The sequence below is a fragment of the Acomys russatus genome, chromosome 15 (assembly GCF_903995435.1).
Source record: "Acomys russatus chromosome 15, mAcoRus1.1, whole genome shotgun sequence".
Lineage (NCBI taxonomy): Eukaryota > Metazoa > Chordata > Mammalia > Rodentia > Muridae > Acomys > Acomys russatus.
The window spans coordinates 56,820,975-56,835,854 of record NC_067151.1 but is presented as its reverse complement, the minus strand read 5'-3'; positions in this window follow the sequence as shown (position 1 = coordinate 56,835,854).

The window sequence follows — 14,880 nt, the reverse complement described above, 5'->3', positions numbered from 1 at the left end:
TTGGTCTACACTGTGCTGAAAATATAGGATAAAACCTTCTACAATTTAGTAGTATCCCAAGCAAAGTAGGAAACCCCCCTCTGCCCCCCACATCTATACTTTTGGTTTCACATAGGCCTGCTATTGGTGTTTTAGACTCTATTTGACAAGTAGGTGATTTTCTTTGCTTTTTTTTTTCTTTGTCCTGAATTCCGTGGCTCCTAAAGACTGCAGAGCATTAATCTGTCTGGTCTGGACAAATTAAATGACTGTGTGTGTGTGTGTGTGTGTGTGTGTGTGTGTGTGTGTGTGTGTGTTGTATAGCTCAGCATAGTCTAATTTGCTGACTCTGGCCTTAAATTCCTAATCCTTCTGCCTCTAGTTCTGTGTCACTGGGATTAAAGGCGTGAGCCACCATACATGGCCCAGAAAGTGTTCTGGCTTTGTGAATTGTCTGTCCCACTTAAGTACATAGCCCCAGGTATGCTTGAAAAAATGTGAAAATAATGATATCATCACAATATAAACAATATAAATTAATAATAGTGTCTTCTGCCTATACAGTTACTATGCGCATCAGCATAGGGTTTCAGACATGCCCTGCCTACTTCCTTCTCTTGAATAATATCTGTACATGTCTACGCAAACAGCAAGCAACACAGCTCCCACTGGCACATTCCTGCAGAACAGGGTCAGATTGCAACCACTGTCAACGAGGGAGCTGTCTTGTCAATTAGAGTTTTGTGCTCTTGCGCAGTCTCTGTCCGATCCCTTCGTCTTCAGACTCCACTAATTACCAACATGACTTTCTCACCAACTTCCTTCAGTGTTGTTTCCAACATCTGCGATTTACTCAGATCCTTTTGTTATAGTCTGCTTTCTTCTTAGAATTCCCACTCTTATATTTGACCTTTAAAAGTATCTCTCTATAAGGTCCACTTTCTGCGCCATACAGTTCTTTGGGTCTTGACAAATGAGGGTTTTGTATTCATGAATACAGTGTAACACAGATCAATTTTACTGCTCTTAAGAAAAAAAAAAAAAAAGCAACTCATTCCATGTGTTTATTTCTTGTCTTTCCTCTGAAGCACTCAGTGTTTTACTGAATAGGTTCATGTTTCTGCATATCCCATATAATTAGAACCATACAACGTGCAGCCGTTCTTCAGGGTTCCTCTGTGTCTTCCCATGATCTGGAAGCTTCTATTTTTTGTTGAGTAGTATTTCATTGCATAGATATATCAGTTAACTCATTTGTTCAGAGGTTCAAATGCACCTGGGTTGCTTCCAGTTGGGGATGATTATGGATAAAGAGGATATCTGTCTGTCTGTCTGTCTGTCTGTCTGTCTGTCTATCTGTCTGTCTATATATCTATCTATCATCTATCTATATCTATGTATCTATGATCTATCTATCATCTATCTATCCATCTGTTACACACACACACACACACACACACACACACACACAACCAGGTTTTTTAGTGAATGTAGGTTTAAAATTCAACTGAGTAAATACTTAGTGCTGATCATGTGGGAAGACCACGAGCAGCCTTTGTGGGAGACTACCAAAGAGCTCCAAAACCTCTGCCTTCCAATTTTGCCTTCTCAGCAATGAGAGCTCCTGCTCCTTCTGCTTTCTCAGGAGCATTTAACACTTGCAGTTTCTTGTGCTTCAGCTTTTAAAATAGCATTTGCATTTGCATGTGCATTTTGTTACCATCCCGGTTTCTGGTCCCCTGTGACATGAGAGAATGAGGATGCTGAGTGTCTTTGCACCTGCTCATTTGCCATCTTCATTTCTGTTTGGATAAGGTGTCCTTTCAGAAAGCGTGTTACCTTTTAAACATGTTGCTTTAATTTTCAAAAATTAAGTGTGTGTGTGTGTGTGTGTGTGTCTGTGTCTGTGTGCGCGCGCATGCGCCAATATGAGTTTATGTGCATGCATGCAGGAGCCCGCAGAGGCCAGAAGAGAGGGCGTTAGAATCCATGAAACTGGAGTCACAGGCAGTTGTGAGTCACCTGATTTGGGTAGGAACCAAAGCCAGGTCCTCTGCAGGAGCAGTAAATGGTCTTAATTGCAGAGCCACCTCTCAAGCCCCCAGTTAATTTGCTTTTTATAGTTAAAATTTAAGTATAATTTGGATTCAAGTTCATTTCCAAGTATGTGCCACTCTACATATTTTCTCTTAGTCTGAGGCCTGATTTGTATCTGGTTTTCATTTTCTTTATGGTATCTTTGACAGGATAAGTTAAAAAAATTTTTTTGACAAGATAGTTTTTAGGTTCCATAAAATAAAATTTCATTTTCATTCATAGGTCCCATTTTTTGACATCAGGCCTAAGAACTCATCACCAAACCCAAGTGTACCAAAATATTTTTCCTATGTTATCTTACAAATGCCAGGTATTTTATATTTATCTAACATATTTTGAATTTTATAGAAGTTATAGGGTTTGTATCCAGTTAACTTCTTTTTTCTTTTTTGCATATGGAAAGTTGAGTTGACCCATCAGCACTTATTGAAACTCCTAGCTCTTCTCCTTTGAACTGCCTTTGCCTTTGCCTCAGATGAGTTGACTGCCTTTGTGTGGTTCTCTTAGGGGACTGTCCCATCTGGCCAGTAATTGCCTGTTTATTCTTTTTGCTTACACCACACTGCTGATGACTGAAGGTTTATAGCAAGTCTTGAAGTTGGATAGCATCCATCCTGAGACCTCACTCTCCCTCAGTGTTGACTTGCTATTCTGGTTCTTTGAGCTTTCAATATAAACTGTGGAACTGTTTTGTGACAGTACACGGAACAGCTTGCTAGAATGTGCATTGGGCTTTTATTGATTCTGTAAGCCAAACCCGGAAGAATTATCATCCTAACAATATGTGACTTGAACATGAGACACCATTCTATTTATTTTAGAGCTTTTGGCTATCTTAATATAGATCTAGCACATGATTTCTTAGATTTATGCCTAAGTTTTCTTGGTGCTACCTGTGAATGGTAGACTTTGCCTGGGATCAACCCCATTCGCCTATCTCTATGATTTTAAAGTAGTGGGTCCCCATGTTCTCAATTCTCTGCCAAGTTCAATAGTTTTGATACTCAGTTTTCACAGGCTGCTGCTGTTGTAAGATGGGAGGGGTAGTTCTAAAGTTTTTATATGTTGCAGCAGACACTGACAGGTTTTTTTTCTCCATTTCTTTACAGTCTATTATCTTAAATATGGGGAAAATGAGGCTCACTGTGATTAAAGAAATGGCTAGGGTCTTCAGCTCCTAAGCAAGCCTGTGGTCTCTCCCTTCATCATCCTGCCTCCTACTCCAATGAGTGCACCTTTCAAAAGTAGCCCAGCGAACTGTTCTCCAAACGAACACGGTTGAGTAGAAGGGTGTGGCAATACGCACACAGGTCCATTGCTTTCAAGAAGAAATTCACCAAAATGCCCTAATGTAAAATGTACATCAGTGACCAGGGAGTCACTTCAGCTTCACACAAGTATCTGGAAAAGAATCCTTCCATTGGCAGACTGCTTTGGCAGCTCATATAGTTACAGATGTAAACATCTCAGATGGATGTGCTCTCTGTTCTGCACACTTAGAGTCAACGCAGGGCTCTGAACCATCCAGCCCCCATGCTAGAACTCCTTGTAGACACGTTTCTGAGCCACACCTCTGTGAGACAGGTCCTTAGACGTGTCTGCTGCACATGGCTTAGAGATATTTAAGGAGCTTGCTCTTGATGTGACAGTGAATGATTGGTGGGGCTGGATTCTAGCCTTATATCTGCAACCAATTAATTATACAGCTTTGGCCAACTTGTTTAAACTCTATGAACTATATTGTACAAAGTGGATTAAAAATTAAGTACCACTCCAGGTAACTGGATTAATGTTCAAAAGACTCTTGTCATGGCTATAATAGTAATTCAAGAGGTATATATTAGTGTTATTATTACAGTGATTATAATTATTATAAGGTGATTATTATAGCAATTATAATTATATATGCTGTTTAATGATATGCTACTAATATATTGGTGGAAGTTACAGCAGCAAATCATAGAAATAAACTTTATTATATGCCCGTTCATTATATTATGTTATAGGTGCTATTATCCTTTATTATATTATATTATAGATTTTGTAGATTATATGGACCTTTGTTATGTTTTATTGTAGATGGTATGGCCCTCTGTTATTCTATAGAAAAGAGCTAGAAATTTAAAATAATCTTATAAATGAGTTCGAGGCTCTCAGTTGCCCTTTGAGCTACTATGTGACCTCAGGTGTCCCTAGAAAATATTCGAAAGCTAGGCTCTCTCTGGATAGTTACTTCGGATATCAACTGTAGCCTCAAGATATTAACTAGAGTAATATACTCAGCCCTGGTTCTCCCAATATAGTTCATTTAACACATACTTTTAAAAAAGCAAAGTCTTAACAAGCTATGGGTGCTTCATAAGCACTTCCAGTTTCAGTGGTGACAGATGCCACCAAAATCAGGCTGTGTCCTGACAACTTGCTCTGGAGATTAATTTCCAAGAAAGGATGAAAATTACAGAGCACCCAGGCCTACGTGTAAGGAAGCCAGGCCTCACTACTGAATGCCCCCGTGGGTGACAGGACCAGAGGAGACATTCTGGGGAATGGCTACTTGACCTGCTCCTTTGGGACAATGTCATTAAGGGATTGGTGTCCTATTTAGTTTCTAAGCTAACCCAACAGAATATTGTCACAAAGAGACCTAGCTATGCGCTTGGTCACTGTCAGAACCCCCAGCTTTGTGAAGAGTAAAACAGGACTGCCTTTAGAGAGGCAACACTCTCAGCCCTCTGGTAATCTTCAGGGTGACCTTTAGAACGGCAGAGCCCCTTGGACTTGTGACAAAATAGGAGAGCCATGTGACAGGAGTCAGAAATTACAACCTTAGGGAGTGAGAGTGGTACGATTGAGAGGGTGTGGGGGTCATCCGAAAGCACAACACCTCAAGTGTCCAAGTCAGCAAAGTGCACAACAGAAAACAACTTTAGAGATGCGGCTGCCAGCAGACGTCAAAGCTTGCGAAGCCCACCTGGACTCGATGTGTCCTTATAAACCAGGGAGGACCAGACGGACACAAGTCTTTAGAGAGAAGCTGATGGCTGCTCAGGCTTACCCGTGTCATTACCCCAGTAAGAGCTCCACACTTACTGATGCAATGGAGTAGATTCTCAGAGCCGACACGGGAGCAGGTTCTTTTTTAAACACAAGGACAGAGTCCTTGACGTTCGCCACCCCAAAGCACAATGAACAGAATTGTATCAGGGAGCAAGGCAACAGCCTATGGGCTCATGTGGCATTGGTTTCTCTTTAAGGGGAGGGAGCTAACTGTGCAAAATGACGACAGAGGCAAAACCACCCTATACTTTCTAACTCAGAGATAATTTTCAATTACGGAGAAAAGATAGAGAGATGGCTCAGCGGTGCAGAGCATAATTTGTTGTTTTTACAGAGCACCCAGGTTAGGTTGGTAGCACCCACATGGCAGCTCACAACCATTTGTAGCTCCCGGTACCAGGGGATACGATGAGGTATTTTACTCATAGGAATGTACATACATACATGCAGGAAAACATTCAGACACATAAAATAAATCTTTAAAAATAAAAAGACAAAGAAATGGAGCACTGAGTAATTTCTTAGGTCTTCAGGCTCCTGTTTGCACGAGGACTCAGAAGTTCCAACTTGGGCTTTTCCATTTGTACAGAGTGGGCTGTTGGGAGACACACTTACAGTTCTCCCGTGAGGCAGGCACTGGATAACTAGGGATATGTGATTCTAGGGTTATCTGTTTAAAATGTATGCAAGTGCAATGTAAGGGGTGTTTTTTTGTTGTCTAAGAAGGCTTTTGTGGTTATATTTCATTTATTCTTGGGATGTTGTTTACAGAGGCATGCAGTGTACTTATCACATCTGTCCCGATCTTCCGTCAACTCTGTTGAGTCTCCTCCCACACCCCCCCCCCCCACCTCATGTCCATCATTAAAAAGAAGCCAAGACCAAACCCCACCGAGTCCAATTAGTGCTGCCCATATTCTCAGGGGTGTAAAGCCATTCATGGGTACCTTGCTAGGGTCCAAGGAGGAGGGCTTTTTTTTTTTTTAAATTGACAGGATAACGGTGATGCACAATTTTGATGGATTTGCTTAAAAAGCAAAAATAAAACAAAATTCTCTTCTCTCCTTAAAATATTAGAAAGCCCTCAAACTTAAATAGTATACTATACTGAAAATTCCTCTAAACCCTGGAGTACATAGGAAATAATGTTTATGATGGAACAATAAAATAAAACATTGGTCTGAGACAAACCTTTATCTTTCACAGGCAAGCCTTTTATAACAGGCAGCGCAAGGCTCATAGAGCTCCCACAGAGGACTTGTTCCCCTTGCACTGCTTCTGCATTGAGGCCACGTTGGGATGTTAACCAGGGATTTTCTAAGTGTGGTCTCAGGAACATCAGCATTAGTAACACCTGAGAACTTGGTTCCAATTGAATCAGCAACTCCGGCAGTGGAGGCTTGCTTCTGATCGGACCAAGCCATCCAGGGAGCCCTGCCTGAGGACTGTGAAGGTAAGCTCTCTCAGGCCACAGGGATGGCAGGGTTCAGTGGACACGATCCACTGAGATTGGTCTTCAGAGGGATGCCCTGATCTGGGTTGCATATTTCCAAGGAGATGCAAACCTTTTGTGGTAAGATGACGGCCACATTCATTAGTATCATTTGCCTCTAACGAAACAGTATGACACAGCTTAAACGTTTGCTTTCTGCCACCCTAAACCTCATTTTCTAGGCTTTTGGCAGAGGTTGACCATGAACAAAGGGGAACATGGTAGTTAAGCAAGGCCTTCACACTAAAGGCCATAGTGACCGTTAGGCTAGGTCACTTGTGTCACAGAAGCTGGCCTGCATGGTGGAAGTTTACTAGCGTTCCTGGGTTCTTTCCATTGGACACAAGGAGCAGTCCCGCTCCCTTCATACTGTCCCCTCAAGCCAAGTCTTGACAATCAGAAGCCTTCCCAGACGCAGCCAGAAATCACTGCAGAGCAAAAGCACACTTGGCTGGGAGACACTGACCTAAGTTAAAACAGCCCTAATCCATAGTGGCCACAAGGAAGAAGGTGGCAGCCAGATGGCCAGGGAACTTACGTGCAGGAACAGCTGTACCTCTCTCTCCATTGCACCAGCATCACCTGGACTGTGATCAGGGCAGAGGAGAAGCTCAAGATCATCTCTCCACGTGCCTGGCCTAGTGACCCTGGTGCATCCGGAGCACTTTCTCCTGATTCAGGCAGCAACGGACAGACGGACAGACGGGGGCATGAAAAAGGTCCCAGTCATCGCATATCCGGCAAAACATTAACACCACCTTGGCTCGCAGGAAAACGAGAATTTCAGATGTAGGTGGGTAAGCTTTGATCGCAGAGTTTCTCTTGGTTTCTTCTTTTCTTTTGGAATTGGAGGACGGGGCAGCAAAACCAATTCCCTGAGTCCTTTGCTTTCATGTGTGACTTTGACCTCCGTCTCTTCATTTCAGAGGCCAAGAAGGTGGAGATGACTTAGGTTCCAGTTGGTTCTAAATCAACCACTTCCATTGTCTCATAACCCCGGGAAAGTCACCTGTCTGCAATAATTCCTCAGTAAGTGGTGCTTCAGATAAGGCTGTGAAAGAGCTTGTGAGTTGACTTCAAAAAGCGGCCCTGCACATAAATGGTGTCAAGGGTGACGGTCTCAACTGACAGGCAGCAGATAGCTCTAGAGAACACTGCACAAACTGTTACATTAACATAACCATTATAGGGAGAACAACAGGCCGAAGGGTTTTCCTGGACAAGCACAAGCATTCAGATGATAAATGGATTTCAGTTTTTAGCTGGACACTTAGTTTTGCACCTTGATGGATAGAATAAGCAATATACCATCTGATAAGTGACCATGAAGAGGCTCTAGAGCAAGTTTTCTTAACCTGTGGGCTCAGGGGTCACAGATCAGATATCCTGCACATCCGATATTTACATTACAGTTTGCAACAGCAGCAAAGTTACAGTTATGAAGTACAAACAGGATAATTTTATGATTAGGGGATCCCTACAACAGGAGGAACTGTATTAAAGGGTCACGGTGTTAGAGTGGCTGAAAGCCATTGATCTAGTGCAAGTATTAGGATCATTAGGGACCTTTCAAAAGTTGTAGTGCCCAAGCTGTATCCCAGCTCCATTATGTGACAAACAGGGGGCATTGAGAGCTGAACCCCACATTAAAGGAGCACCCCTAGTTCTTCAGCCTGCTAGAACTCATGGATTGAAGGGATAACCCCCATCCCTTCCACTTGTCAGCCCAGCCTTGCCAGCACTTGGATCTTGGCCCTTCAGCCTCTAGAAATACCAGGAAAAGGTATTTTATTTATGGTAGCCCTAGCAAAGTAATCAAGATTTCCAGGATAGAAACTTATTTTTAAACATTTAGTCATGGTAAGTTTCTTTTTAATGATTATGTAAAACTGCATTTTAGTGGGATACTGTGTGATATTTACACACTTGTATAGGGTGTGTAGTGTTTAAAGTATCAGCCATTTAAAAAAAAATCTTCATATGATTTAAGGGTGGTCAAGACTGGGAACCACTGGTCTAAAAACACTGAGACTTGTGTGGGGGGGAGGCAGAGAGACAGGGAGAGCTTGAGAGGGAGAGGAGGGTAAGAGAGGTAGGGAGTGGGAAGGAGGAGAGAAGAGGAAGGAGAAAGAGAGAAAGGAGAGAGGAAGGGGAAAAAGGGAAGGAAGGAGAGAGGGAGGGGGAGGGAGGGAGGGAAAAAGACAGAGGGGGGGAGGGAGAAGGCAAGACAGCATGTCTCAGTTGCGATGGGACCCCCCCACCCCTGCCCCCACCCCCCCACCCCCCCCGGTCACAGAATCTTCTGAAGATACTTTTCCACTTCTGGCTGGTTACCACATGCAGTTAGCTAGTGTTGCACTTAGAAGCCCATGACCTTGTAAAGGTTCTCGCTGGATATGCTGTCTGTTTGAGGTGTCTGCTTTTCCAGCATCTCTACATGGCCTGAAAGTATCCAGCGCTTCAGGAAAGGGCTCCATCTAAACCCCAGGGGTGCCCCCTGCTGGGGAAGACATAGAAATGAGCTTTCTGCGATAATGATGCCTGCTGGAATTGGGCTTGGAGAGATGTCCTTAGGATGTCAGGACTGGAAGGGATACAGATGGACTAAGCACCTGTCATTTATCAAGCGAGGAAGCTGGCATGGACTCGGGGAAGTAACATGAACACGCTTACATGGATCTGTTGGAAGCTGATCTCACAAGACAAGGATGATTTTTTTTTTTTTTTTAAGCTTATAAGAAATTCACTCACTCCCTAGAAGAAATGGAAGCAAAGAAAGAGAAAGGACAGGGGTCTAAGAACTCATGTCTTTCGTCTTTTACAGACCTAAGTCCAAAATGAGCATTAAGTATTCCGTGAAATAAATGGACTTTCCACATAGGCCATGTGAGTGGACACGTGAGTTCATCTTCAACCTAAAATGGAACTCCCATAAATAGAAAACAAAATCTGCCTTCTGATAGCAATCCATTGTGTATGTGTGTGTGTTCACACACCCCACGGTAAACCCCCATATATATGTAATGAAAATGCATCTCAAGTGGGTTAACCTATATGGAAGTACTTTCAAGAGCATAAATTAGTATACACATGTAATAAGCATTTCCTATTTTGAATAGAAAAACATTCATAATTGATTACTGTAATGCAAGAAAGGGAGGGGCTTTCGTTTTTTATTTCTTTCATGTGGTGCTCACAGTACCCAATGGCCCCACTGTAGGTCCCCAAACACAGAGAAAACAGAGCTTAAAGAAAACCAGATGTCTTGCTTGCCTAAAATAAACGTGAACTTCCTAGTGCCATATTTTAAGAAACACACAAATCTAACTTGGTGGTACTGCATGGATCACATCGGAGAAGGCACATAAAACCCACACTCCTTGGCTCTAAAGTGTCTGCGTTCCATACACACATGCTCTCCTACCCCCACTCCATCTACAAATACAATGATGACTCCATTCAGCCTCTCCAACTGTTAGGAGGAGAATCTCATTGTGAATAAAAACAGCCATAAAAATACTAATAACTCTTTCTCACGTACTCTGGTGCCTCACATTTGACCATGTCCCCTGGAGGGGGAGACCTGGTGGCACTCAGAGGAAGGACAGCAGGTTGCCAAGAAGAGACTTGATACCCTATGAGCATATACAGGGGGAGGTAATCCCCCTCAGGAACAGTCATAGGGGAGGGGAATAAGGGGAAAATGGGGGCGGGGAGGAATGGGAGGATACAAGGGATGGGATAAACATTGAGATGTAACAAGAATAAATTAATAAAAAAAAATTTTTAAAAACTAATAACTTACTTCCATGCATCATCTGTGGAAAGCTTGGAGAGCTGGAATGCAGAAAAGGATGCATTAAAATATATTTTCTCAACATGTATTTTGAAACATTACATGAGAAATACAAACTAGGAAAAAAAATGGTCCCCAGCTCTGTAGTCACTTAGGATGAGAGTAATTATAAAATAATTTGCTTACAGGATGAAAACAAAACAAACAAACAGAAAACACCAGCCATCAGATCGCCATTAATAAATATTTGATTCTTTTCCCTAGGTTGGAAAGCCACATGTGTCTCCATTCCTGTACTTTTGTTTTGGCAAATCAGTCAAAAGTTTAGCGTGGCCTCCCATGAGCAGTGCCCCTTTAGCCTATAAATCTAGTACGCCTAAAAACCATCTGGCTGGCGGTGTCTGGAATAACTCCAGTGAGCAAATGCCAGCACTGATCCCAAGGCTTTAGAGTCAGAGCTGCCTAGAAGTCGTGTTTGTTTGGAGTACTGGTCTACCTTCCAGGTAAGGCAGCATTACCGAGCAGGGCCTATATCCTTGCAATTGAACTGGTGAGCATAGACATTCCCAGAACAGAATCCTCCAAAGACTACCTTTAGTTAATCAAAACCTTCAAACCAATCAACAGAAAACCATAACCTTACAACAGCTTCCTAGACTGGTAGCATCAAAGGTATTGTTCAAAAGCTAAAGTCCTGGAAGACAGCAGAGAAGAGCAGGCAGACAGAGCTCAGTTACACAGATCTAGTGTCAGCCAGATGTTCTCCCCGGCACTTCCTTCAGATGCTGTAAGCGGTTCTGAGAGGTATCAGTTTGGGATTTCCAATTCAAACAGACTCTTATGTGAACACGTGCTTCTGGGCATGAGACATTCCCTGAGGAGGCAGAGCAAGGCTCTGGATGACTGTTAACATCTCTTAGGCAGGCTTGTCAGTGTTTTTCTAGATAATGCCAGGAACAAGGAAGTGGTTAGTGCACTGGCTGACATGGACATCTATCCTGTGGCTTCCACGGGTGGGTTCTAGATGGAGGTCACAGCAGCTGGTCTCAGGTGCCAAGTTCTAGAAACATGGAAACTTCCAAGTAATAGCAGGTACCTCTCGGCTGTTTGAATGAGAATGGCCCCATAGCCTCACGTTAGAATGTTTGCTTCCCAGTTGGTGGGCTATTTAGGAAATATTAGGAGGTATGACCTTGCTGGAGTAGGTATGACTTGCTGGTGGGGGTGTGTCACTGGGGATAGGCTTTGGGATTTCAGAAGCCTATTCCAGGCCCAGGCCATCACACTCTGCCTGCAACATGCAGCCACTGCTCCAGGGCCTGCTTGCGTGCTGCCATGCTTCCAGCCTCGATGGGCACGGACTCACCCTTTGAAATGGTAAGCAGGCCCCAGTTAAATGTTATTTTTTATATAGCATTGCTGCAGTGTCTCTTGACAGTAACTGAAACACAAGACTCCCTTTCTTTGATTAACCCCCCCCCCCCCTTTGCAGGTTCCTGTTTTGGAGGAGAAAACATCGGCTGGGTTTAGAGCCCAGAGATGCGTGACTGTGGCTATCCAGCACTGTGTACCAACAAACAGTGAGTTCTCAGTTCCCTGGATAATTACCTCGAGTGTATCACTGGCCCTGTGTCTATCTCAGTTTCCTCCTCATTTGATGCTGGAATGAAATCTATAACTGCCTGTGTGCACTTCATTGGAATAGCATGGGCCTAGGAGAGATACTGCATTTTTTTTTTTTTTTTAGGATGGAGCTTAACCAAGAGCCAATTACCTCAGCAGAAGTAGTGTCTAGAGGCCTCCTCTGCTTTTGCTATTAGAGAGCTTCAGGATAATTGTGCTTTATGTTAATACTAGATTCAAGCAGGCAGCCAAGGAATCAACAGGGGCGACAATCTATGTCCCTTTTACTAGTAATGGAGCCCTGGGCATAACTGTCATTAATCATCCTCTGACTCTGTCCTTTTGTTTTGTTTTAAATGGAGGGTGACAAGTTATTCTTCTGAAGCCTAGGGATGGTGAGGGTGCAGAATTGTACCTCAGACATCTTCAGTTAACTACCTGTGACGATGTCCTTAGGTGATATGATTTCAAAACTATTATTTCCTAACAAAAGGTGATGATGATGATATGACAATAACTCTCTTGGGGATACTTTTTTAAAAAGTTGTTATACTCCTTAATAGGACAACCTTTCCCACCCCACCGGAGTGGTACCTACTTTTGAGGCCATGTTTTCTGAGACGCTATTTGGTAAGCCTATTTCAAGGTCTTAAGAGTGTGGAAGTGATGTCAACATGGAAACTTGTCTGGAAGGGTGAGTGTATGAAAAGACTCAAGACTGAGGTGTGGACCACCAGACTCTGAAGTCCATGGTGCAGCCTTAGAGACCATCTGATACCTAGGTTGGCTTAGAGGCAGGCAGACAGATGATGGGACAGAGCAGTCCAGGGGTCGACCCAGGAGCCTATAACATGTGAGCTACTTTGAATTAGCTTAGGGGAAGAAAGGGATTGTGCAATTAACGGTGCAGGGGGAGCAGGTGAAGTCTTTGGAAAAAAGTAAGTTGGATCCATACATGTTCAGTCTGTATTTAAAAATAAACCCCATATGGATCAAATAATTAAAATGTAAGGATAAAATTCTTTTTTTTTTCTTTTTCTTTTTGAGACAGGGTTTCTCTGTGTAGCCTTGGCTGTCCTAGACTTGCTTTATAGACCAGGCTGTCCTCAAACTCATAGTGATCCGACTGCCTTTGTCTCCCGAGTGCTGGGATTAAAGGCGTGTGCCACCACACCCGCCAAGGATAAAACTCTTAAAAGCATTAGAACAAAATGTGGATAAACATTTTTATACATCTTGTGCTGGATAAGACATTTAGAAGCCCAACACTGATAAATAAAGCGAGGTAATTGATGGGTTCTAAGCGCATAAGAATCAAATCTATTACAGTTGCCTCCACTGAAAGAAAACTTGGAAAAGACCCCCAGCCTGAGAGGCAGAAAGTTAATAATCTCAAAGTAAAAAGGGCTTTGGAGTCTATATTTTAGAAGGGTACAGAATTCCAAAGGATGGAGTATATGAACAAGAAATTCACAAAAGAGACATAAACAGTTAATGTATATTTGTGGAAAGATGTTCAAATAATAGAGTCAAGTAAAAGCAAGGCTTTCCAGTGAAATATGTGTGCAGTTGCCTCGTCTCCTTCACACACAGCTGGGATGACATCAGAAAGACAAACTGGCATAGGTCTCCAAATATACGGAGAAGAGAAGGGAGTCCAGGCAAGAGTTAGAGGGCTGGAAAGCAGACGGACCCTGGGAAAATAACATGGAGACAAGACACTGAGGGAGACCAGCACAGGAAGTCATAAACATCTTCAGGGAGTTGGGGGCTGAGGGGTCCTAGGACTCCCGGGGCACCTGGGATTGATAGCAGCAGGTTCAGCTGGGAGTCATTCAAAGGCCCATGTGCTGGCACAATAGAAAGAACATAGCCCCTCCAGCCTCCAAGCCTAGCAGGCTGTGCAGCTCTGGGGTGGGCGGGCACATTTATAACGGTTAGGAGCTTGGTACATGAAGAACCTCTGTTGTGTGGCTGGCCTTGGCTTGCTGGACACAGACCTGACCACTTGACTCAGAATGTTGGTGAGCAGACACACACCCCTGTGTGGAAGACAAGAAGATTCCGTTCTGTGGAAACAGTCTGACCCGAGAGAAAGGACCTATGGCTGTGGACAGTCCTTGTTCACACTGAGAAAATGTCCAGCAAGCCAGCCGCCAGCACTGGCTGCCGACTGTGTTCTCTGCTGCAAGAAAGCATCGAAAGTCTTGCAGTGTGTGCATTAAGTGAACAGCCAAAGGTCATGCCTGTTGGAGACAGAAGGTTTCTCCACCCGTAATGACAAGAATCCCACGAAGACACATATACAATAAGATAAAGTGGCAGAAGCAGCTGGATGGAAAGACTGCATTTCAACTGAAAAACTCTCAGAGAATTTAAAATATTTTAAGAGAATAAACATAGGGCAGAAAATATAAGGGTATTAGAAGATTTGCCCAGGAGGGCCCACATCCAAATAGCAGTTTCTAGTAGATGACAGGAAAAACTTAAATTACACAAGAAAGTTAACAAAGCCTGAAAGCTTTTATTTATTTTTTATTTCCCAAAATGAAATACTTACCAAAAGGATGAAAAAAATCCACACACTTGTTTTTCCTTTGAACTCTATGGGATTTTAAAATAACACAGGTTACAAGAATAAAAAAATAAAAAAAAAATAAAATAAATTAAAAATAACACAGGTTGCTGATCCACGACATATTAAGAGGAAAGTATATGTCAAAAAATAACTCTGCCTAATACAAACCCAGTTCTGAATATGCATTTTTACCAGATGACACTTAGAATGTTTATAATGAGGCTCAAGAAAGCCCCATAGGGGCTGGAGAGATGGCTC